The 23783-nt window shown below is 50.6% G+C and overlaps 1 protein-coding gene across 1 annotated transcript in view; it reads left to right on the top strand.

Moving 5' to 3' along the window:
- Positions 1-18944: 18944 nt before the first annotated feature.
- The window catches only part of STAT5B (signal transducer and activator of transcription 5B), a 39454-nt gene continuing 34615 nt past the window's right edge, over positions 18945-23783 (top strand). The window contains exon 1 of the mRNA XM_038753512.1: positions 18945-19004. The gene's annotated coding sequence lies outside the window, so the exon portion shown is untranslated. The remainder of the gene's footprint in view (positions 19005-23783) is intronic.

Here is a 23783-nt window from a genome sequence, read left to right as displayed (position 1 = left end):
CACAGAGACCCTTTGAGGAAGGCCAGACTGTGGAGATCGCCTCCCTCTCTCCTTCCTCACCAGGGACCTATGTGGCCTTTACCTTTTGGCCTGGGCCTTACTGCCCAGCATTGCAAATATGTGACCAGGTGGAGCAGTGGCCCAGGGTCCGTGAGACACCATAGGTCCCAATTTGGTGTCCTCCGCCCTCCACAGAGGCAAGGCACAGTGAATCTGCAGGGAGACAATGACGTGACCCTGGCTGGAGTGGTAGAGAGACAGACAAAGACAGACAAACACTATTACTGTTACGATAATTGTGGAATTTGTTAAGTGCTTACTATGTGCCAAGTATTGTACTAAGCACTGGGGTAGATAAGCAGGTCCCACATGGGGCTCACAGTCTAAGTAGGAGGGAGACCAGATATTGAAATCCCGTTTTGGCAGATGGGGGAACTGAGGCACAGAGAAGCTAAGTGACTTGCCCAAGGTCACACAACAGGTAAGTGGCAGAACTGGGATTAGAATTATTCATTCATTCAATCATATTTATTGAGCTCTTACTGTGTGCAGAGCACTGTACTAAGCACTTGGAAAGTACAATTCAGCAATAAAGAGAGACAATCCCTGCCCACACTGGTCTTACAGTCTAGAAGGGGGGAGACAGACATCAGAACAAGTAGACAGGCATCAATATAAATAGAATTATAGATACATACATATATACATAAGTGCTGTGGGGCGGAGAGGGAGGGAAGGGAGGTGACGTGGAAGGGACGGGGAGCTGAGGAAAAGGAGACCTTAGTCTGGGAAGGCCTCTTGGAGGAGATGAGCATTCAGTAGTGCTTTAAAGGGGGGGAAGAACGATTGTTTGGTGGATTTGGGGAGCGAGGGCATTCCAGGCCAGAGGTAGGACATGGACCAGGGGTCAACAGTGGGCCAGGGGTCGACAGCGGGACAGGCAAGATTGAGGCACAGTGAGATGGTTAGCACCAGAGGAGCGGAGTGTGCAGGCTGTGATGTGGAAGGAGAGAAGGGAGGTGAAGTAAGAAGGGGGCAAGGTGATGAAGAGCTTTGAAGCCATTGGTGAGGAGTTTTTGTTTGATACAGAGATTGATAGGCAACTGCTGGAGATTGAGGAAGGGGGTGACATGCCCTGAACGTTTCTGAAGAAAAATAATCCAGGCAGCAGAGTGAATTATGGACTGAAGTTGCAGGAGACAGGAGGTTGGGAATTCTGAAAGGATGCTGATGCAGTAATCCAGTCGGGATAGGATGAGAGATTGTACTAACATGGTAGTGGTTTGGATGGAGAGGAAAGGGCGGATCTTGGTGATGTTCTGAAGGTGAGACTGGTAGGATTTGGTGATGGATTGGATATGTGGAGTGAATGAGAGAGCCGAGTCAAGGATGACACCAAGGTTGTGGGCTTGTGAGATGGGAAGGATGGTTGTGCTGTCCATAGTAACGGGAAAGAGTGGGGGGAACAGGGTTTGGGAGAGAAGATAAGGAGCTCTGTCTTGGACATGTTGAGTTTTAGGTGGCGGAAGGACATCCAAGTGGAGGTGTCCTGAAGGCAGGAGGAGATGTGAGCCTGGAGGGAGGGAGAGAGAACAGGGGAGGAGAATTGGGTGTCATCCACTTAGAGATGATAGTTGAAGCTGTGGGAGCAAATGAGTTCTCCAAGGAAGTGAATATAGATGGAGAATAGAAGGGGACCAAGAACTGACCCTCGAGGAACCCCTACAGTTAGGGGATGGGAGGGGGAGGAGGAGCCCGTGAAGGAGACTGAGAGTGAACGGCCAGAGAGGTAGAAGGAGAACCAGGAGAGGACAGAGTCAGTGAAGCCAAGGTTGGATGACGTGTTGAGGAGAAGCGGATGATCCACAGAGTCAAAGGCAGCTGAGAGGTCGAGGAGGATTAGGATGGAGTAGGAGCCGTTGTATTTGGCAAGAAAGAGGTCATTGGTGACCTTTCAGAGGGCAGTTTCAGTGGAGTGGAGGGGGTGGAAGCCAGATTGGAGGGGTTCCAGGAGAGGGTTGGAGGAGAGGAATTTGAGACAGCAAGTGCAGACAACTCGCTCAAGGAGTTTGGAAAGGAAAGGTAGGAGGGAAATGGAGGAATAACTGGAGGAGGCTATGGGGTCAAGGGAAGGTTTTTTTTAGGACGGGGGAGACGTGGGTATGTTTGAAGGCAGTGAGGAAGAAGCCATTGGAGAGTGGGCGGTTGAAGATGGTAGTTAAGGAGGGAAGGTGTTTCAGTCCTTCCAATCTGCCCCTGCTTCTCCAGCTGCTTCCAACAGAGCTTAACTGGGCCTTTTCCCTCATGCCCCCAGCCTGGGGGCAACACACCGCTCCAACTGGGGACCACTATCCTATCTGGGTTCACCTCACCCCGTGCCCAGGGGGTGCAGGGACCTTTCCAGGGACCACTCTGGAGAGGGACTGGCTCCAGAACCCCACCTTCTTCCCAGCCCTTTCCTTTGGAAGAGGCAGCCTGCCGCCTGGGCCTTGTGGGGGGGTCATCCCTGAAGCCATGCTGCCTTCCCTAAGCCCAGTCTGGCAGCCTCCTCTCCTGCTCCATGCAGTCTGTCTCGTGGGGACCTGCACCCCCGTCAACCTCCACTGGACCCTTTCTGCCCCTTCCTCCCAGCTCTCCACCCCTCCTGTGACTATGATTTAAGGGGGGAAGTTGCAGGGCACCTGGTCATCTTGGGAGGGCCTGAGGATGATGGGGGATGCTCTGAGTGGGAGAGATGGACAGGAGGAGGGGGCAGGCAGATAGATGGACAGGCCAGTATGGGGCAGCCATCTTCAAGGTGAAGAGGGTATGTGGTCTGCGGAGGCGGGGGATGGGGAGTAGAGGGGCCCTGGACCTGGGGTGGGGGGGGAATCAGTGACAGGGAAGGAGAAGTTGGGCTGACCTATACTCAGAGATTGGAAGTCAGGGGCTGCCTTGGGGGTCTTATGAGGAGATGGGGCTGCAAGAAAGAGTCATTCATTCATTCATATTTATTAAATGCTTACTGTGTGCAGAGCACTATCCTAAGCGCTTGGGAGAGTACAATTCAACATTCCCTGCCCAAAACGAGCTTACAGTCTAGATGGGGTACACAGACATGAATACAAGAAGGAGGACATGACTGGGAGTCGAATAGCAATCATTATAGATGGCCTTCATCACTGTGAACCACCCCCATCTCCTGGAAACATTACCCAATCTTGGCTTCACTGAATGTCCTCTCCTGGTTCTCTTCTTATCTCTCTGGTGTTCATTCTCAGTCTTCTTCATGGACTCCTCCTCTGCCTCCACCCCTTCATGGACTGTGTGGTTCCCTCAGGGCTCAGTTCTCGTCCCCTTCTATTCTCCATCTAGCCCGACTCCCTTGGAGAACTCATTTGCTCCCATGGCTTCAACTATGTGAATGATACCAAATCTACATCTCCAGCCCAGATCTCTTGCCCTCTCTCCAGTCTCGCAACTCCTCCTGCCTTCAAGACATCTCTACTTGGATGACCTCCTGTCACCTCAAATTTAACCTGTTCAAAATAGAACTCCTTCTCTTCCCACCCAAACCCTGCCCTCCCCGTGACTTTCCCATCACTGTAAATGGCACCACCATCCTTCCAGTCTCACAAGCCCATAGCCTGGGCATTATCCTTCACTCCTCTCTGTCATTCAACCCACACATTCAATCCATCACTAAATCCTGTTGGTTCCTCCTTCACAACATAGCTAAAATCCGCCCTTTCCATCCAAACTGCTACCACATTAATACTCGTCCTATCCTGCCTGGATTACTGCATCTGCCTCTTTATTCATTCATTCAATCGTATTTGTTGAGTGCTTACTGTGTGCAGAGCACTATACTAAGCACTTCCTGACCTCCTGACCTTGTTTACTGACCTCCCAGCCTCCTGTCTCTCCCAACCCTAGTCCATACGTCACTCTGCTGCTCAGATCATTTTTCTACAGAAATGTTCAGGACATGTCACCCTGCTTCTCAAAAAATTCCAGTGGTTGCCCACTCACCGCTGTATCAGACAAAAACTCCTCACCATTGGATTTAAAGTACTCCACCACCTTGCCCCCCATATCTCACCTCACTACTCTCCTTCTATATGCACACTTTGCTCCTCTAGTGCTAAACTTCTCACCGTGCCTCGCCTCGCTCTTGCCTGTCTCGCCTCCTGGCCTGGAACGCTGTCCCTCCTCAAATTCTACAGACAATTACTCTTCCCCCCTTCAAAGCTTTATTGAAGGCACATCTCCAAGAGACCTTCCAAGACTAAGCCCTCCCTTTTCTCTTCTCCTACTCCCTTCTGTGTCACCCTGACTTTCTTCTTTTATTCACCCCCCCCTTCCCAGGCCCATGTGTAATTTATTTATTTATATTGGTGTCTGTCTCCCCTTATAGACTGTGAGCTTATTGTGGCAAGGACTATATCTGCTTATTGCTGTATTGTTCTCTCCCAAGCGTTCAGTACAGTGCTCTGCTCATGGTAAGCATTCAATAAATATGATTGGATGAATGAATGAATAGTAGTAGTAGTAGTAGTAGTAGTAGTAGTAGTAGTAGTAGTAGTAGTAGTAGTAGTAGGTTTGGGGCTGGACACTTGTCCTGGAAGCTTGAGAAGAACAGAAGACACATTTCCTGCCCATAACGAGCTTATACTGTAATGTAGAAGACAAATATAAAAATATTTTCCCAGGAGTGCGAGGTTCTGGTCTAAGCCCTGCCTCTGGTCAACTGTGTAATCACAGACAAGTCATATAATAATAATAATAATAATAATAATAAACACTTACATTCCCACCTTTACCATCAGCCTCCTTGCTGACCCCCCTGCCTCCTGTCTCTCCCTACTCCAGTCCATACTTCACTCTGCCGCCCAGATCATTTTTCTAAAAAAATGTTCGGTCCGTGTGGTCCCACTCCTCAAGAACCTCCAGTGGTTGCCCATCCATCTCCGCATCAAACAGAAACTCCTTACCATAGGCTTTAAAGGATTGAGTCAGCTGGCCCCCCTTCTACCTCACCAACCTACTCTCTGTACCTCGATCTCATCTATGTCGCCGCTGACACCTTACCCATGTTCTCCCTCTGGCCTGGCACTCCCTCCCACTTCATATCCAACAAACCATCACCCCTCCTCTCTTCAAACCTTTATTAAAATCACATCTCCAGGAAGCCTTCCCCAACTAAGCTCTTTTTTCCCCCCAACTCCCTCTCTCTTCTGCATCATCAGATGATCATCCTTAGGATCGGTATCCTTTGAGTACTTGGTATTCACTCTACTTTCAGACCCACAGCACTTAGATACATTTCCAAAATTTATTTATTGATATTAATGTCTGTCTTACCCTCTAGACTGTAAGCTTGTTAAGGCCAGGGAGCGTGATTACTACCAACTCCGTTGTACACTCTCAAGAGCTCAGTATAGAGTTCTGCACACAATAAGCATTCAATAAATATCTTTGATTGATTAATGAGAATAACAGTGGTATTTGTTAAGGGTTTAGTATGTGCCAAGCATCATGCTATGCGCTGGCTAGATTCAGATTAATTCGATAGGACAAAGTCGCTGCTTTACATGGGGCTCACAGTCTGAGAGGATAATCTTGGGGGCTAACAAGGTCTTGGGGACTTTTCAGGGAGAGAAGCAGCATGGCTTTAGCAGATACAGCCCGGGCCTTGGAGTCAGAAGGACCTGGGTTCTAATCCCAGCTCTGCCACATGTCTGCTGTGTGACCTCGGGCAAGTCACTTCACTTCTCTGGGCCTCAGTTCCCTCATCTGTAAAATGGAGATTAAGAGTGTGAGCCCCATGTGAGACAGGGACTGTGTCCAACCTGATTAGCTTGTATCTACCCCAGCGCTTAGAACAGTGCTTGGCCCAGAGTAAGAGCTTAACAAGTGCCATTATTATCATTACTATTGTTATAAAATATCTCTGCTGTCCCTCCCCCTTAGGTCGTGAGGCCCTGTGAGACAAAGCCTGTGACGATGTGATGATTTTGGATCTACCCCAGCATTTAACACATCACTTGACATACAGCACATAGAGAAGCATTGCCCAGTCATTAGTACAGTGCTTTGCACACAGTAAGCGCTCAATAAATACGACTGAATGAATGGTTAAAGCAAGGCTTGAGCGTCAGAAGGACCTTGGTTTTAATCCCAGCTCCGTCATTTCTCTGCTGTGGCCTTGGGCAAGTCACTTCATCTCTCTGTGTCTCAGTTGCCTCATCTGTAAAATGGGGATTAAGACTGTGAGCCCCTTGTGGGACAGGGGCTGCGATCAACCTGACCAGTTTGTATCTTCCCCAGCGCTTAGTGCCGTGCCTGGCACACAGTGAGCCCTTAACAAATACCATTAAAAAAACTGTAAAGTGCTGAATCCAAAAACATATCTAGATTTGGCCTGACCCTGCTTTGGGTCAGGAGGCTGGCTGAGGGGAGAGTGGGAAGGAGATCATGGCTGATAAACAGGTCCAGAGGACAAGCAAGGAAAGTGGGAACGGTCCCTTCCTCTGCAGGGCAGGTTGCTATGGAGATGCCTTGTTAATCAAACGATCCAATCAATCGTAATTTTTGAGTGCCTATTGTGTGCAGAGCACTGTACTAAGCACTTGAGAGAGTACAATACAGCAATAAAACAATCTCATTTCCTGCCCATGTCCTGAATGCCTACTGAGGCATTACCGGTATGATCTAAGAGGGAGGGAGAGCAGAGATATTTTATAATAATAACAATGGCACTTGTTAAGCACTTACTATGTGCCAAGCACTGTTCTAAGCGCTGGAGTAGGTACAAGCTCATCAGGTTGGACACAGTCCCTGTCCCACATGAGGCTCATGCTCTTAATCCCCATTTTACGGATGAGGTAACTCCTAGACTGTAAACTTCTGGGCAGGGACCATGTCTTCCAACTCTGTTGTATTATACTCTCCCAAGCGCTTAGTACAATGCTCTGTACACAGTAAGTGCTCAGTAAATACCATCGATTAAGGATGAGTCACTGCATTAAGTACAACAGACTCCAGAAAGATGTTTCCTGCCCTTAAGGAGCTTGCAGTGTAGTGAGGGACATAGATGGAGATAAATAATATACAAACGGAGGGAGCAGGAGGGAGAACAAAATGTCAGGTATTTTATTTTGATATCTCCCTCTTCCATTAAATGTATGCTCCTTGAGAGCAGGGATCACCTCTAGCAACTCTATTCTACTCTCCCAAACACTTTAACACAGTGTTTTGTGCATAGTAAGTTCTTAGTAATAATAATAATTTATTTTTTAACCACTTACTCTTGTGTTGAGTACTATTGTAAGGGCTGGATAGATACAAGTTAATCAGGTCAGACACGGTCCGTTTCCCATATGGGGTTCACAGTCTAAGTAGGAGGGAGAACAGATAAATACTATTGATTGATTGACCAATTGAATATACTAATAAATATTCATATACATATATAGGTAAATGTATATGAGAAGCAGTGCGGCTTACTGGAAAAACATAGGCCTGGGAGTTAAAGACCTGGTTTCTAATGCCGATTTCACCACTTACCTGCTGTGTGACCTTAGGTGAGTCACTTGACTTCTCTGTACCTCAGTTCCCTCATCTGCCAAATGGGAATTTAATACCTGTTCTCTCTCCTACTTAGACTGTGAGTCCCAAGTGGGATCTGATTATCTTGTACCCATCCCAGCGCTTAGTACAGTGCTTGGTACGAAGTAAAGGCTTAACAAATTATTGTCATTATTACCCAGATGCTGAGGATAGGAATGAAATACATAAGTGCAAAGGGGCACTGATGGATGACACAGGGAGTGGGGATGGTGGGGAGAAGGGGAGGGGTCCCAGTCAAGGGTAGTTCCCCCAGAGACAATCTTCTTGCCCCCAGCCTAGGCAGAGATTTAGGGGAAGGAAACCCTTGGTCTCCCCATCTAGATGCTCAGACCGCCCACCTGCTGCAGCCTAGGGTGGGCAGACAAATCAATCAGTAGTATTTACTAAACGCCCACTATGTGCTAACTACTATGCACCCGAGAGAATACAAAAAAAGTAAAAGATTTGATCATGGTCTACAGGGAGTTTACAGTCTGAAGGGGGAGGCCGAAAGAATCATTTACAAGTAGAAGAAAGAAGTGTTCAAACAGCACTGCCTGCAAATTCATACGTACTTAGAATGATGAGAGGTTGTGGGTGCAAAAGTGCCGAGATGAAAATTAACCTGGGGAGAGGAAAAATTGATTGGCGAAAGCTTCCAGGAGGACTTTGAAAATGGGGAGACCTGCGGGCGGTGGACTTGAAGAGGAAGATGCAGCGCATGAGCTGGGATTAGAGGCTGGACAGGCGAGAACAAGGCAAGATGAGCTTGAGCGGAATGGAGACTGTGAGCTGTATATGTAAGATGTCTTCTCTCTCTCTCTCTCCAGGCTCTAGGGTCAGGCAAGTCTATATGTTTGTACATATTTATTACTCTATTTATTTTACTTGTACATATCTATTCTATTTATTTTATTTTGTTAGTATGTTTGGTTTTGTTCTCTGTCTCCCCCTTTTAGACTGTGAGCCCACTGTTGGGTAGGGACTGTCTCTATATGTTGCCAATTTATACTTCCCAAGCGCTTAGTACAGTGCTCTGCACATAGTAAGCGCTCAATAAATACGATTGATGATGATGATGATGATGAAGTCTAGGGAAGGGAGTCAGGACAGGATCCTATATTAGTGAAAGACTTGTGACTGTCTGTCTTCCCCATTAAATTGCAAGCTCCTTGAGGACAGAGATCTGTCTCCTATTTAGTTGTACTCTGCACATAATAAACCTTCAATAAATGCCATCGATGAATTGGGAGAAGATCGGGGGGGGGGGGGGGGGGGGCCGGTTGTGGTTGTTCAAAGCGGTCCTTCTCAGTGCCGAAAAAAGCAGTGGGGAAAGGCCAGACCCAAGCAGTGTGGTCCAGTGGAAAGAGCCCGGGACTGGAAGTCAGAGGACCTGGGTTCTAATCCCGGCTCCACCACTCGTCTACTGGGTGACCTGAGCTGGGGGAGGGCCGGGCCATCATGTTAAGGGCTACTAGCTCTCTTCCTCCCTTCAAAGCCCTACTGAGAGCTCACTTCGTCCAGGAGGCCTTCCCGGACTGAGGCCCCCCTTTTCCTCTCCTCCCCTCCCCATTGCTCCCCCCTCTGCCCTACCCCCATCCCCTCCCCACAGCACTTGTGTATATTTGTACATAATTATTACTCTATTTTACTAATTCATTCATTCATTCATTCAATCATATTTATTGAGCGCTTACTGTGTGCAGAGCACCGTACTAAGCGCTTGGGAAGTACAAGTTGGCAACGTATAGAGACAGTCCCTACCCAACAGTGGGCTCACAGTCTAGAAGGGGGAGACAGAGAACAAAACAAAACATATTAACAAAATAAAATAAGTAGAATAAATATGTACAAGTAAAATAGAGTAATAAATACGTACAAATATATATGCATATATACAGGTGCTGTGGGGAAGGGAAGGAGGTAAGGCGGGAGGGATGAGCTCACCTCCTCCAGGAGGCCTTCCCAGACTGAGCCCCCTCCTTCTCCCACTCCTCCCCCTCTCCATCCCCCCCGCCTTACCTCCTTCCCTTCCCCACAGCACCTGTATATATGTATATATGTTTTGTACATATTTATTACTCTATTTATTTATTTATTTTACTTGTACATATCTATTCTATTTATTTTATTTTGTTAGTATGTTTGGTTTTGTTCTCTGCCTCCCGCTTTTAGACTGTGAGCCCGCTGTTGGGTAGGGACTGTCTCTATATGTTGCCAACTTGTACTTCCCAAGCGATTAGTACAGTGCTCTGCACACAGTAAGCGCTCAATAAATACAATTGATTGATTGATCGAGAGGAAGGAGGGGGCTCAGTCTGGGAAGGCCTCCTGGAGGAGGTGGGCTCTCACTAGGGCCTTGAAGGGATTAATGACATTATTATTAATAATGACATCATTATTAATGATGTGTACATAGCTATAATTCTATTTATTCTGATGGTATTGACACCTGTCTACTTGTTTTGTTTTGTTGTCTGTCTCCCCCTTCTAGACTGTGAGCCTGTTGTTGGGTAGGGACCGTCTCTATATGTTGCCGACTTGTACTTCCCAAGCGCTTAGTCCAGTGCTCTGCACACAGTAAGCGCTCAATAAATACGATTGAATGAACGAATGGCCCTACAATAACAGGCCCAGGAGGTGAGGGAGGGATGGGCCTCCATGCTAAGGGTGACCCTACCGTAACTGTCCCAGGAGGTGGGAGAGGGTCGGGGGCTCTATGCTAGGGATGCAAGGAGTGTGGGAGGGTTGATGCCTCTATGCTAAGGGCCATCCTACAATAATAGTAATAATAATAATAATAATAATGACATTTGTTAAGCACTTACTATGTGCCAAGCACTGTTCTAAGCGCTAGGGTAAATACAAGGTAATCAGGTTGTCCCACATGGGACTCACAGTTAATCGATTGAATGAATGAATCCCCCCTGCCTTACCTCCTTCCCCTCCCCACAGCACCTGTATATATGTATATATGTTTGTACATATTTATTACTCTATTTATTTATTTATTTATTTATTTTCCTTGTACATATCTATTCTATTTATTTTATTTTGTTAATGTGTTTGGTTTTGTTCTCTGTCTCCCCCTCCTAGACTGTGAGCCCACTGTTGGGTAGGGACCGTCTCTATATGTTACCAACTTGCACTTCCCAAGCGCTTAGTACAGTGCTCTGCACACAGTAAGCGCTCAATAAATACGATTGAATGAAGGAATGAATCAGGTTGTCCCACGTGGGACTCACAGTCTCCACCCCCATTTTACAGATGAGGTAACTGAGGCCCAGAGAAGTTAAGTGACTTGCCTACGGTCACACAGCAGACAAGTAGCGGAGCCGGGATTAGAACCCATGACCTCTGGCGCCCAAGCCCAGGCTCTTGCCACTAGGCCATGCTGCTCACAACAGGAGTCCCAGGAGGTGGGAGGACGACCCTAGGAGCACAGGCCGGGCCTCCACGCAAAGGGTGACCCTACAATAACAGAGAAGCAGCGTGGCTCAGTGGAAAGAGCCCGGGCTTGGGAGTCAGAGGTCATGGGTTCTAATCCCGGCTCCGCCACTTGTCAGCTGTGTGACTTTGGGCGTCACGTCACTCTTCTGTGCCTCAGTTTCCTCATCTGTAAAATGGGGATTAAGACTGTGAGCCCCACGTAGGACAACCTTGATTACCTTGTATCCCCCGCCAGCGCTTAGAACAGTGCTTGGCATATAGTAAGAGCTTAACAAATACCAACATTATTATTAATAACAGGACTAGGAGGTGGGAGAGGGCTGGGCCTCCATGCCATGGGCCACCCCCGAGGCCCAGGAAGGGGGGGAGAGGGGGCTGAGGCTGGGCTCCGTGGCTCAGTGGAAAGAGCCCGGGCTTTGGAGTCAGAGGTCATGGGTTCAAATCCCGGCTCTGCCACTTGTCAGCTGGGTGACTTTGGGCAAGTCACTTGAATCAATCAATCAATCAATCGCATTTATTGAGCACTTACTGTGTGCAGAGCACTGTACTAAGCACTTGGGAAGTACAAGTTGGCAACATATAGAGACAGTCCCTACCCAACAGTGGGCTCACAGTCTAGAAGGGGGAGACAGAGAACAAAACGAAACATACTAACAAAATAAACTAAATAGAATAGATATGTACAAGTAAAATAAATAAATAGATAATAACTTCACTTCTCTGGGCCTCAGTTACCTCATCTGTAAAATGGGGATTAAGACTGTGAGCCCCCCGTGGGACAACCTGATCACCTTGTTACCTCCCCAGTGCATAGAACAGTGCTTGGCACATAATAAGCACTTAATAAATGCCATTATTATTATTCCCCCTCCTTCTTCTCCCCCTCCTCCCCCTCCCCATCCCCCCTGCCTACCTCCCTCCCCACAGCACCAGTATATATGTATATATGTTTGTACATATTTATTACTCTATTTATTTATTTATTTTACTTGTACATCTTTATTCTATTTATTTTATCTTGTTAATGTGTTTTGTTTTGTTGTCTGTCTCCCCCTTCTAGACTGTGAGCCCGCTGTTGGGTAGGGACAACCTCTATATGTTGCCGACTTGTACTTTCCAAGCGCTTAGTATAGTGCTCTGCACACAGTAAGCGCTCAATAAATACAAAGCCCTATTGAGAGCTCACCTCCTCCAGGAGCCCTTCCCAGACTGAGCCCCCTCCTCCCCCTCCCCATCCCCCCTGCCTTACCTCCTTCCCCTTCCCACAGCACCGGTATATATGTATATATGTTTGGACATATTTATTACACTATTTATTTATTTTACTTGTACATATTTATTCTATTTATTTTAGCCTGTTAATATGTTTTGTTTTGTTATCTGTCTCCCCCTTCTAGACTGTGAGCCCGCTGTTGGGTAGGGACTCTCTATATGTTACCAACGTGTACTTCCCAAGCGCTTAGTACGGTGCTCTGCGCACAGTAAGTGCTCAATAAATACGATTGAATGAATGAATATTTTGTTTTGTTGTCTGTCTCCCCCTTCTAGACTATGAGCCCGCTGTTGGGTAGGGACTCCCTATATGTTGCCAACTTGTATTTCCCAAGCGCTTAGCACGGTGATCTGCGCACAGTAGGCGCTTAATAAATACAATTGAATGAATGAATGAATGAATGTTTTGTTTTGTTGTCTGTCTCCCCTTTCTAGACTATGAGCCCGCTGTTGGGTAGGGACCGCCTCTCTATGTTGCCAACTTGGGCTTCCCAAGCGCTTAGCATGGTGATCTGTGCACAGTAGGCGCTCAATAAATACGATTGAATGAATAAATGAATGTTTTGTTTTGTTGTCTGTCTCCCCTTTCTAGACTATGAGTCCGCTGTTGGGTAGGGACCATCTCTCTATGTTGCCAACGTGTACTTCCCAAGCGCTCAGTACGGTGCTCTGTGCACAGTAAGCGCTCAATAAATATGACTGAATGAATGAATGTTTTGTTTTGTTGTCTGTCTCCCCTTTCTAGACTATGAGCCCGCTGTTGGGTAGGGACCGTCTCTAGATGTTGCCAACTTGTACTTCCCAAGCGCTTAGCACAGTGCTCTGCACACAGTAGGTGCTCAATAAATACGATTGAATGAATGAATGTTTTGTTTTGTTGTCTGTCCCCCTTCTAGACTGTGAGCCCACTTTTGGGTAGGGACCGTCTCTAGATGTTGCCGACTTGTACTTCCCAAGCGCTTAGTATGGTGCTCGTCTCTAGATGTTGCCGACTTGTACTTCCCAAGCGCTTAGTATGGTGCTCTGTGCACAGTAGGTGCTCAGTAAATACGATTGAATGAATGTGTTGTTTTGTTGGCTGTCTCCCCTTTCTAGAATATGAACCCGCTGTTGGGTAGGGACCGTCTCTATATGTTGCCAACTTGCACTTCCCAAGCGCTTAGTACGATGCTGTACACACGGTAAGCGCTCAATAAATATGATTGAATGAATGAATTTTTTGTTTTGTTGTCTGTCTCCCCCTTCTAGACTATGAGCCCGCTGTTGGGTAGGGACTGTCTATATGTTGCCAACTTGTACTTCCCAAGCGCTAAGCACGGTGCTTTGCGCACAGTAGGCGCTCAATAAATACGATTGAATGAATGTTTTGTTTTGTTGTCTGTCTCCCCCTTCTAGACTGTGAGCCCGCTGTTGGGTAGGGACCGTCTCTATATGTTGCCAACTTGTACTTCCCAAGCGCTTAGTACGATGCTCTGCACACGGTAAGCGCTCAATAAATATGATTGAATGAATGAATTTTTTGTTTTGTTGTCTGTCTCCCCCTTCTAGACTATGAGCCCGCTGTTGGGTAGGGACTCACTATATGTTGCCAACTTGTACTTCCCAAGCGCTTAGCACGGTGCTTTGCTTACAGTAGGCGCTCAATAAATACGATTAAATGAATGTTTTGTTTTGTTGTCTGTCTCCCCCTTCTAGACTGTGAGCCCGCTGTTGGGTAGGGACTGTCTCTAGATGTTGCCGACTTGTACTGAGGTACAGTGCTCTGTGCACAGTGAGCGCTCAATAAATACAATTGAATGAATGAGGCGGGGGGGGAGGCGCAACTTGTACTGAGGTACGGTGCTCTGCGCACAGTGAGCGCTCAATAAATAAGATTGTATGAATGAGGCGGGGGGGAGGGGTTGGCTTGTACTGAGGTACGGTGCTCAGCGCACAGTGAGCGCTCAATAAATCAATCAATCGTATTTACTGAGCGCTTACTGTGTGCAGAGCACTGTACTAAGCGCTTGGGAAGAACAAGCTGGCAACATGTAGAGACAGTCCCTACCCAACAGTGGGCTCACAGTCTAGAAGGGGGAGACAGAGAACAAAACCAAACATATTAACAAAATAAAATAAATAGAATAGATACGCACAAGTAAAATAAAATAAATACGATTGAATGAATGAGGCGGGGGGGCGACTTGTGCTGAGGTACGGTGCTCTGCTCACAGTGAGTGCTCAATAAGTACGATTGAATGAATGAGGCGGGAGGGAGGGGCGGCTTGTGCTGAGGTACGGTGCTCCGCGCACAGTGAGCGCTCAATAAATACGATTGAATGAATGAATGAGGCGGGGGGTACCTTGTGCTGAGGTACGGTGCTCCGCGCACAGTGAGCGCTCAATAAATACGATTGAATGAATGAATGAGGCGGGGGGGCGACTTGTGCTGAGGTACGGTGCTCCGTGCACAGTGACCGCTCAATAAGTACGATTGAATGAATGAATGAATGAGGCGGGGGGAGGGGAGGCTTGTGCTGAGGTACGGTGCTCCGCGCACAGTGAGCGCTCAATAAATGCGACTGAATGAATGAATGAGGCGGGGGGGAGGGGCGGCTTGTGCTGAGGTACGGTGCTCTGCGCACAGTGAACGCTCAATAAATACGATTGAATGAATGAATGAGGCGGGGGGAGGGGCGACTGTGTGCTGAGGTACGGTGCTCCGCGCACAGCGAGCGCTCAATAAGTACGACTGAATGAATGAATGAGGGGGGAGGGGCGACTTGTACTGAGGTACGGTGCTCCGCGCACAGTGAGCGCTCAATAAATACGATTGAATGAATGAATGAGGCGGGGGGGAGGGGCGACTTGTGCTGAGGTACGGTGCTCCGCGCACAGTGAGCGCTCAATAAGTACGATTGAATGAATGAGGCGGGGGGGAGGGGCGGCTTGTGCTGAGGTACGGTGCTCCGCGCACAGTGAGCGCTCAATAAATACGATTGAAGGAATGAATGAGGCGGGGGGGAGGGGCGGCTTGTATTGAGGTATGGTGCTCCGCGCACAGCGAGCACTCAATAAATACGATTGAATGAATGAATGAGGCGGGGGGGAGGTGCGGCTTGTGTTGAGGTACGGTGCTCCGCGCACAGTGAGCACTCAATAAATACGACTGAATGAATGAATGAGGCGGGGGGGCGACTTGTACTGAGGTACGGTGCTCCGCGCACAGTGAGCGCTCAATAAGTACGATTGAATAAATGAGGCCGGGGGTGGGAGGGGCGGCTTGTGCTGAGGTACGGTGCTCCGCGCACAGTGAGCGCTCAATAAATACGACTGAATGAATGAATGAGGCGGGGGGGGAGGGGTGGCTTGTGCTGAGGTACGGTGCTCCGCGCACAGTGAGCGCTCAATAAATACGACTGAATGAATGAATGAGGCGGGGGGGAGGGGTGGCTTGTGCTGAGGTACGGTGCTCCGCGCACAGCGAGCGCTCAATAAATACGATTGAATGAATGAATGAGGCGGGGGGAGGGGCGACTTGTACTGAGGTACGGTGCTCCGCGCACAGTGAGCGCTCAATAGATACGATTGAATGAATGAATGAGGCCGGGGGGGGCGACTTGTGCTGAAGTACGGTGCTCCGCGCACAGTGAGCGCTCAATAAATAAGATTGAATGAATGATGGGGGACGACTTGTTCTGAGGTACGGTGCTCCGCGCCCAGCGAGCGCTCAATAAATACGATTGAATGAATGAGGCGGGGGGGGGGGGGCGACTTGTGCTGAGGTACGGTGCTCCGCGCACAGTGAGTGCTCAATAAATACGATTGAATGAATGAATGAGGCGGGGGGGAGGGGCGACTTGTGCTGAGGTACGGTGCTCTGCGCACAGTGAGCGCTCAATAAATACGATTGAATGAATGAATGAGGCGGGGGGGCGACATGTGCTGAGGGACGGTGCTCTGCGCACAGTGAGCGCTCAATAAATACGATTGAATGAATGAATGAGGCGGGGGGGAGGGGCGACTTGTGCTGAGGTACGGTGCTCCGCGCACAGTGAGCGCTCAATAAATACGATTGAATAAATGAGGCCGGGGGGGAGGGGCGGCTTGTGCTGAGGTACGGTGCTCTGCGCACAGTGAGCGCTCAATAAGTACGACTGAATGAACGAGGCGGGGGGGGCGACTTGTGCTGAGGTACGGTGCTCCGCGCACAGTGAGCGCTCAATAAATACGATTGAATGAATGAATGAGGCGGGGGGGGGCGACGTACTGAGGTACGGTGCTCCGCGCAGTGAGTGCTCAATAAATACGACTGAATGAATGAGGCGGGAGGGAGGGGCGGCTTGTACTGAGGTACGGTGCTCTGCGCACAGTGAGTGCTCAATAAATGCGATTGAATGAATGAGAGGGGGAGACTTGTGCTGAGGTACGGTGCTTCGCACACAGTGAGCGCTCAATAAATACGATTGAATGAATGAATGAGGCGGGGGGGGCGACTTGTACTGAGGTACGGTGCTCCGCGCAGTGAGCGCTCAATAAGTACGACTGAATAAATGAGGCGGGGGGGGAGGGGCGGCTTGTACTGAGGTACGGTGCTCCGCGCACAGTGAGCGCTCAATAAATGCGATTGAATGAATGAGGGGGGGAGACGTGCTGAGGTACGGTGCTTCGCGCACAGTGAGTGCTCAATAAATACGATTGAATGAATGAATGAGGCGGGGGGGGCGACTTGTGCTGAGGTACGGTGCTCCGCGCAGTGAGTGCTCAATAAATACGACTGAATGAATGAGGCGGGAGGGAGGGGCGGCTTGTACTGAGGTACGGTGCTCTGCGCACAGTGAGTGCTCAATAAATGCGATTGAATGAATGAGGGGGGGAGACGTGCTGAGGTACGGTGCTTCGCGCACAGTGAGTGCTCAATAAATACGATTGAATGAATGAATGAGGCGGGGGGGGCGACTTGTACTGAGGTACGGTGCTCTGCGCAGTGAGTGCTCAATAAATACGACTGAATGAATGAGGCGGGAGGGAGGGGCGGCTTGTACTGAGGTACGGTGCTCTGCGCACAGTGAGCGCTCAATAAATACGATTGAATGAATGAATGAGGCGGGGGGGGGGCGACTTGTACTGAGGTACGGTGCTCCGCGCAGTGAGTGCTCAATAAATACGACTGAATGAATGAGGCGGGAGGGAGGGGCGGCTTGTACTGAGGTACGGTGCTCTGCGCGCAGTGAGTGCTCAATAAATGCGATTGAATGAATGAGAGGGGGAGACGTGCTGAGGTACGGTGCTTCGCACACAGTGAGCGCTCAATAAATACGATTGAATGAATGAATGAGGCGGGGGGGGCGACTTGTACTGAGGTACGGTGCTCCGCGCAGTGAGTGCTCAATAAATACGACTGAATGAATGAGGCGGGAGGGAGGGGCGGCTTGTACTGAGGTACGGTGCTCTGCGCGCAGTGAGTGCTCAATAAATGCGATTGAATGAATGAGGGGGGGAGACTTGTGCTGAGGTACGGTGCTTCGCGCACAGTGAGTGCTCAATAAATACGATTGAATGAATGAATGAGGCGGGGGGGGGGCTACTTGTACTGAGGTACGGTGCTCCGCGCAGTGAGTGCTCAATAAATACGACTGAATGAATGAGGCGGGAGGGAGGGGCGGCTTGTGCTGAGGTACGGTGCTCCGCGCACAGTGAGCGCTCAATAAATGCGATTGAATGAATGAGGGGGGGAGACTTGTGCTGAGGTACGGTGCTTCGCGCACAGTGAGTGCTCAATAAATACGATTGAATGAATGAATGAGGCGGGGGGGGGCGACTTGTACTGAGGTACGGTGCTCCGCGCAGTGAGTGCTCAATAAATACGACTGAATGAATGAGGCGGGAGGGAGGGGCGGCTTGTACTGAGGTACGGTGCTCTGCGCGCAGTGAGCGCTCAATAAATGCGATTGAATGAATGAGGGGGGGAGACTTGTGCTGAGGTACGGTGCTTCGCGCACAGTGAGTGCTCAATAAATACGACTGAATGAATGAATGAGGCGGGGGGGACGACTTGTACTGAGGTACGGTGCTCCGCGCAGTGAGTGCTCAATAAATACGACTGAATGAATGAGGCGGGAGGGAGGGGCGGCTTGTACTGAGGTACGGTGCTCTGCGCGCAGTGAGTGCTCAATAAATGCGATTGAATGAATGAGGGGGGGAGACTTGTGCTGAGGTACGGTGCTCCGCGCACAGTGAGCGCTCAATAAGTACGACTGAATAAATGAGGCGGGGGGGAGGGGCGGCTTGTGCTGAGGTACGGTGCTCCGCGCACAGTGAGCGCTCAATAAGTACGACTGAATGAATGAGGCGGGGGGGGGGGGGCGACTTCTGCTGAGGTACGGTGCTCCGCGCCCAGCGAGCGCTCAATAAACACGATTGAATGAATGAGGGGGGGGAGGAGCGCGCGCGAGGCCGAACGCGGAAGCGCCGCGCGCGCGCGCCCGCGGGGCGGGGCCTCGAGGGCCTCGGGGGGAGCGCGCGAGCGCGCGCGGGGCGGGGCGGGGGCGTCGGGAGCGCGCGCACGCACGGAGCGGGGGCGGGGGCGTCGGGAGCGCGCGGCGCGCCCCCGCGACCCGGGCGGGAGAGTGCGGGCCGGAGCCGGCAGACACCGAGCGGGCCCAGCCAGGGAAGGCAGCCGGGGACGGCCCACCGGGGCCCGGTGCGGGGAGGTAGGAGACGGGGCCCTCTCCGGGACCGACCGACGGAGGGAGGGAGCCGTCGGGGGGGGGGCCGGGGGCGACTGTGCTTTTCCCCGCGCCCGCCCGGGGTGGGGGGCGCGGGGGGAGGTCATTCCTTCATTCGTTCATTCATCATCATCATCATCAATCGTATTTATTGAGCGCCTACTGTGTGCAGAGCGCTTGGGAAGTCCAAGTTGGCAACATAGACAGTCCCCACCCAACAGTGGGCATTCATTCAGTCGTATTTATTGAGCGCTCACTGTGCGCAGAGCACTGGACTAAACCTTGGGAAGCCCAAAGTCGGCAACATCTAGACCCGACATTCGTTCATATGTATATATGTTCGTACATATTTTTTACTCTATTTTACTTGTACCTATCTATTCTATTTATTTTATTTTGTTAGTATGTTTGGTTTTGTTCCCTGTCTCCCCCTTTTAGACTGTGAGCCCGCTGTTGGGTAGGGACTGTCTCTATATGTTGCCAATTTGGACTTCCCAAGCGCTTAGTACAGTGCTCTGCACATAGTAAGCGCTCAATAAATACGATTGATGATGATGATTCGTTCAGTCGTATTTATGGGTCCACTTGGACTGCGACAGGGCCTGTGTCCAACCGGATTATCTTGAATCGACCCCATCAGTAAGCATGGTGTAGAGTAGGCTCTCAGCAAACACCCCTATATTAGTATGTCACGTCTTGTGTGACTTTGGACAGGTCACTTAACTTCTCTGTGCCTCAGTTTCCTCATCTGTAAAATGGGGATGAAGATGGTGAGCCCCACATGGGACAACCTGATCACCTTGTAGCCTCCCCAGCGCTTGGAACGGTGCTTGGCACAAAGTAAGCGCCTAACAAATGCCATCATTATTACCTGTATATATGTTTGTACATATTTATTACTCTATTTTATTTGTACATATTTATTCTGTTTATTTTGTTAATATGTTTTGTTGTCTGTCTCCCCCTTCTAGACTGTGAGCCCACTGTTGGGTAGGGTCCGTCTCTATATGCTGCCAACTTGTACTTCCCAAGCGCTTAGTGCAGTGCTCTGTACACAGTAAGCGCTCAATAAATACGCTTGAATGAATGAATGAATTGAGCGCTTACTGTGTGCAGAGTACTGGACTAAGCGCTTGGGAAGTACAAGTTGGCAGCATTTTGAGACGGTCCCTACCCAACAGCGGGCTCACAGGCTAGAAGGGGGTCGCCCTTCGGTGCCCAGGGGGACTGTGAGCCTGCTGTTGGGTAGGGACTGTCTCTATATGTTGCCAACTTGGACTTCCCAAGCGCTTAGTCCAGTGCTCTGCACACAGTAAGCGCTCAATAAATACGATTGAGAGGGGCGGAAGGATGGGGGTCCTGGGGGAGAGAGCGGAGCCGTTACGGGCCCCACCGTGGGGCTGCAGCCGGGTGAATCCGTCCAGATGGTCAGCCTGCAGGAAAGGCTGTGTGGGAGGCCGGGCCCACACATGCTCACCCCCACCGCACGCAGCCAGAGGCCGGCGGGCACACCGAGACGGGCAGACCCACCCAGATGCCCCAGCAGACCCGTGCCCAGATCCAGAGCCCACTGTTGGGCAGGGACCGTCTCTAGATGTTGCCCACTTGGACTTCCCAAGCGCCTAGTACAGTGCTCTGCACGCCGTAAGCGCTCACTAAATACGATCGAATGAGTGAATGAATCCAGAAACAGGCCTCACACACACACAGTCACGCACGACCTCGCCCGGGAGCCAGCAGTGATGGGAAAGGAAATGCAGAGGGGGAAAAAAAAAAGGCTTCAAGGCCGTACTGTACAGGAACATGGCAGCGGGGGCAGGCCAGAGGGAGCGGAACACCCTTTCCCCAAACCTCTGCTTCCCACCTCTGCACCCCTTAAGGTTGCATTTTTCCAACGTCCACCAAATCCCAGGTTCCCCGGGACTCCCAAGCGGCGGCCCGTGATGGGTCGGTGCCCAGGTTCCAACCCTACCCATAGCGTGCCCTCTGCGGCCTTGTCCGAGCCTCTTGTGAGACCCCCCTAATCGAGGCGTGACCCTGAAGTTACCCTGTCCTAACGGTTTTCACCCCGGAGCCCCATCTCAGCTTCGCCCGGCCGTAGAGAGGACTGTCCCGCACACCATTCCCCCTGAGAAATGTCACTCTCCCAATAATAATAATAATAATGATAGCATTTAAGCGCTTACTATATGTAAAGCACTGTTCTAAGCGCTGGGGGGGATACAAGGTGATCAGGTTGTCCCACGTGGGGCACACAGTCTTCATCCCCATTTTACAGATTAGGTAACTGAGGCCCAGAGAAGTGAAGCGACTTGCCCAAAGTCACCCAGCTGACAAGTGGCAGAGCCAGGATTTGAACCCACGACCTCCGACTCCAAAGCCCGGGCTCTTTCCACTGAGCCACGCTGCTTCCCCAATCAGTTTGGTCATTTCGTCGGCCGGCACCCCTTCTGCTTTGCTTGTGCCCACTGTTTGAGGTTGATTGAGGACCGAGGGGTGGTGAGGGGGTGTTGTCTGTTGTCAGATTGTTTTTGATACTGTGCGGGGGAAGAAGGTTGTAGGAGCGGAGTTTAAATAAGACCAAGGGCTGGCTTTGGCTGCCACCGTTGCAGAAAGGTTTCCATTCGTTGGGATTCTCCCAGCAAAGCGGGGCGTGGGATCCTAGGAAGAAGCTGGCACTTCTGCCTGGCCAGAGACCGTCTTGCTCAGGGGCAGATAGTGTTTTCCAGTGGCCACAAGCAAACCGCTGTGCCGACGACTCCCTCGGTTGATGAAATCTCATCTTCAAGAAGGCATTAGAAACTGTTCCTAATTATTAGCTGGGGAAGAGGGAAGGGTGTTTATGTGTGTATGTGCGCGTATGGTGGGGTGGAAGTTGGCAGAGGGAGGGAGGGGCGGCCGGGGAAGGGGCAGGGCTCTTTTTAAAAACCAAAATAAGAGTTTTTTCCATTGTCAGTGCTGGGGTGATTGCGTAACGCGGTGTTAAATTGTCCACAAAGAATCCTCTTTCCCCCTCCTCCCCTCTGCCCCCCACCAACCAAAGCAGCCCAGAGGCCTGGGCACTGCCCCGGTTTGTGCCCTGTCAGAAGGAGAGCTTGGGCGGCCAAGCGGAGTGGACAGCTGCAGAGCTTGGCCCCGGTCCCAGAGAGGAGCCTCCCCCAGGACCCGTCCTGGTGGGGGGCTTGTGGGGTACCCACCACTGGGCCCGGGGCCTGCAGGAAAACGCCCCGGCACCTCGGGTGGACTGACCCAACGTGAACGCTTTCGCCCCACCTTCAGCCTATGGGGTCTGTGGTGGATGGATGGGGATCCCCACTACAAACACACACAGACATACATGTACACACCCACCCCTCCCCTCCGTGCAGGGGTGCGAAACCCAGCCAGCCTGATTTCAGCCTGGACACACGCCCTTGGGAGGGTGTGGGGTAACCGTTGCCTTTGAAAGTGAGAGCGGCAGCCTGCGCTCTCGAAGCCGGGACCCCAAGGGTGCCCCCCACCCCGGGCCGAGAGGAGCGAGTGAGCCGGACCCCCCGTTTCTGATCTCCCCACTCCCCATCCCTCTCCCCTCCGCCGGACTCCCGGAGTCCGGACCACGTCCAGGGAAGGGACGCCAAGGGCGAGCTCGGTTTGCTCTCCTCTCCCACCCGAGAGATACAGAGTCACTTCTTTTTTTCAGGAAGTTGTTTTGAACGTCGGAAAGTGTTTCTTATTAAAGGTTAACGGTTTATTTGCACAGTCCCTGGTCTTTTGGAGGAAAGGCGTTACATAATCGAAAAACAGTAAAAGAGTTTGGATGGTGCAGGTCAGTGAAAGAAATGTTGAAAAGTGTTTGGGGTTTTAAGAAGGGGAAACCTGTCTGCTTTTGTATGTGAGTGTGGTGGGGGGGGGAGGGGGCGGAGCGCGGTGTGGGCTCAGATATTTCTTTCTGAATAAAAATCAGAAGCACTCTTCCCCTGCAGTGTCGAAAACACCGAAAAGTGTTATGCTAGTTTCTGGAAACCAAAAAGTCAGAGTTACCAATGTAGTTTCCATTGATCGAGCAGTTTTATTTCCAAAAAGCAAGAAGCACAGTGAGAAGAGGCGGTTGGATTTGAAAAAAGTTTAGCCTCTTCAGTCTTCCGTGTGTGCTGACGCACAGAGAATTCTTTATCTCTCTACCTTGTCCCTCGGCCTGGGGCAGAAATGGGCCAGGTCAGGGTCCCCCCGGGGCTCTCGGGGTTGTGGAGTGGGGGGCCCTGCCCGGGCAGGAGGTCACTGGCGGCCAGGTGGTGCCCATTGAATTCATAGATTGAGCACCCAGTGGATGGAGTGCGCCTTACTAGGCACTGGGGAAAATACAGCGGAGGAATAAGACCCGTCCCCTGCCCACCAGCAGCCGATCCTCCAGCCCGGGAAGACAGACGCGGAACTATTTGCCAGCGGTGGAATCGGAACAAATGATCGACTGCACAGTTAAACACGTGTGTCGACACGAGTGCCGAGAATGGGTATAAATCCACGTGCGGTGGCCGGGCCGTTGAGGTACCCTGACTGGGGGTGTTGGGTAGGATTTGGGGAAAGCCTCCCGGTGGAAGGGGTGAGATTTCCCGAGGTTTGGATGGTGGGGAGAGTAGTTGTCTGTTGGAATTTGGGGAGGGTGGGGTTTCCAGAGCAGGGAGGGGACAGATGGGTGAGGCGAGTGAGTCCAGAGCCAGGCAGGCTGAAGGAGACCCCTCGCTGTTGGTGGTTTCTGATGATGCTGTCTTGCTTTGGCAGTCTGGG

This window comes from Tachyglossus aculeatus, chromosome 11 (genome assembly GCF_015852505.1).
Source record: "Tachyglossus aculeatus isolate mTacAcu1 chromosome 11, mTacAcu1.pri, whole genome shotgun sequence".
NCBI lineage: Eukaryota > Metazoa > Chordata > Mammalia > Monotremata > Tachyglossidae > Tachyglossus > Tachyglossus aculeatus.
Note: the sequence above shows the minus strand (reverse complement) of the source record. Positions and strands in the feature narration are given on the sequence as shown.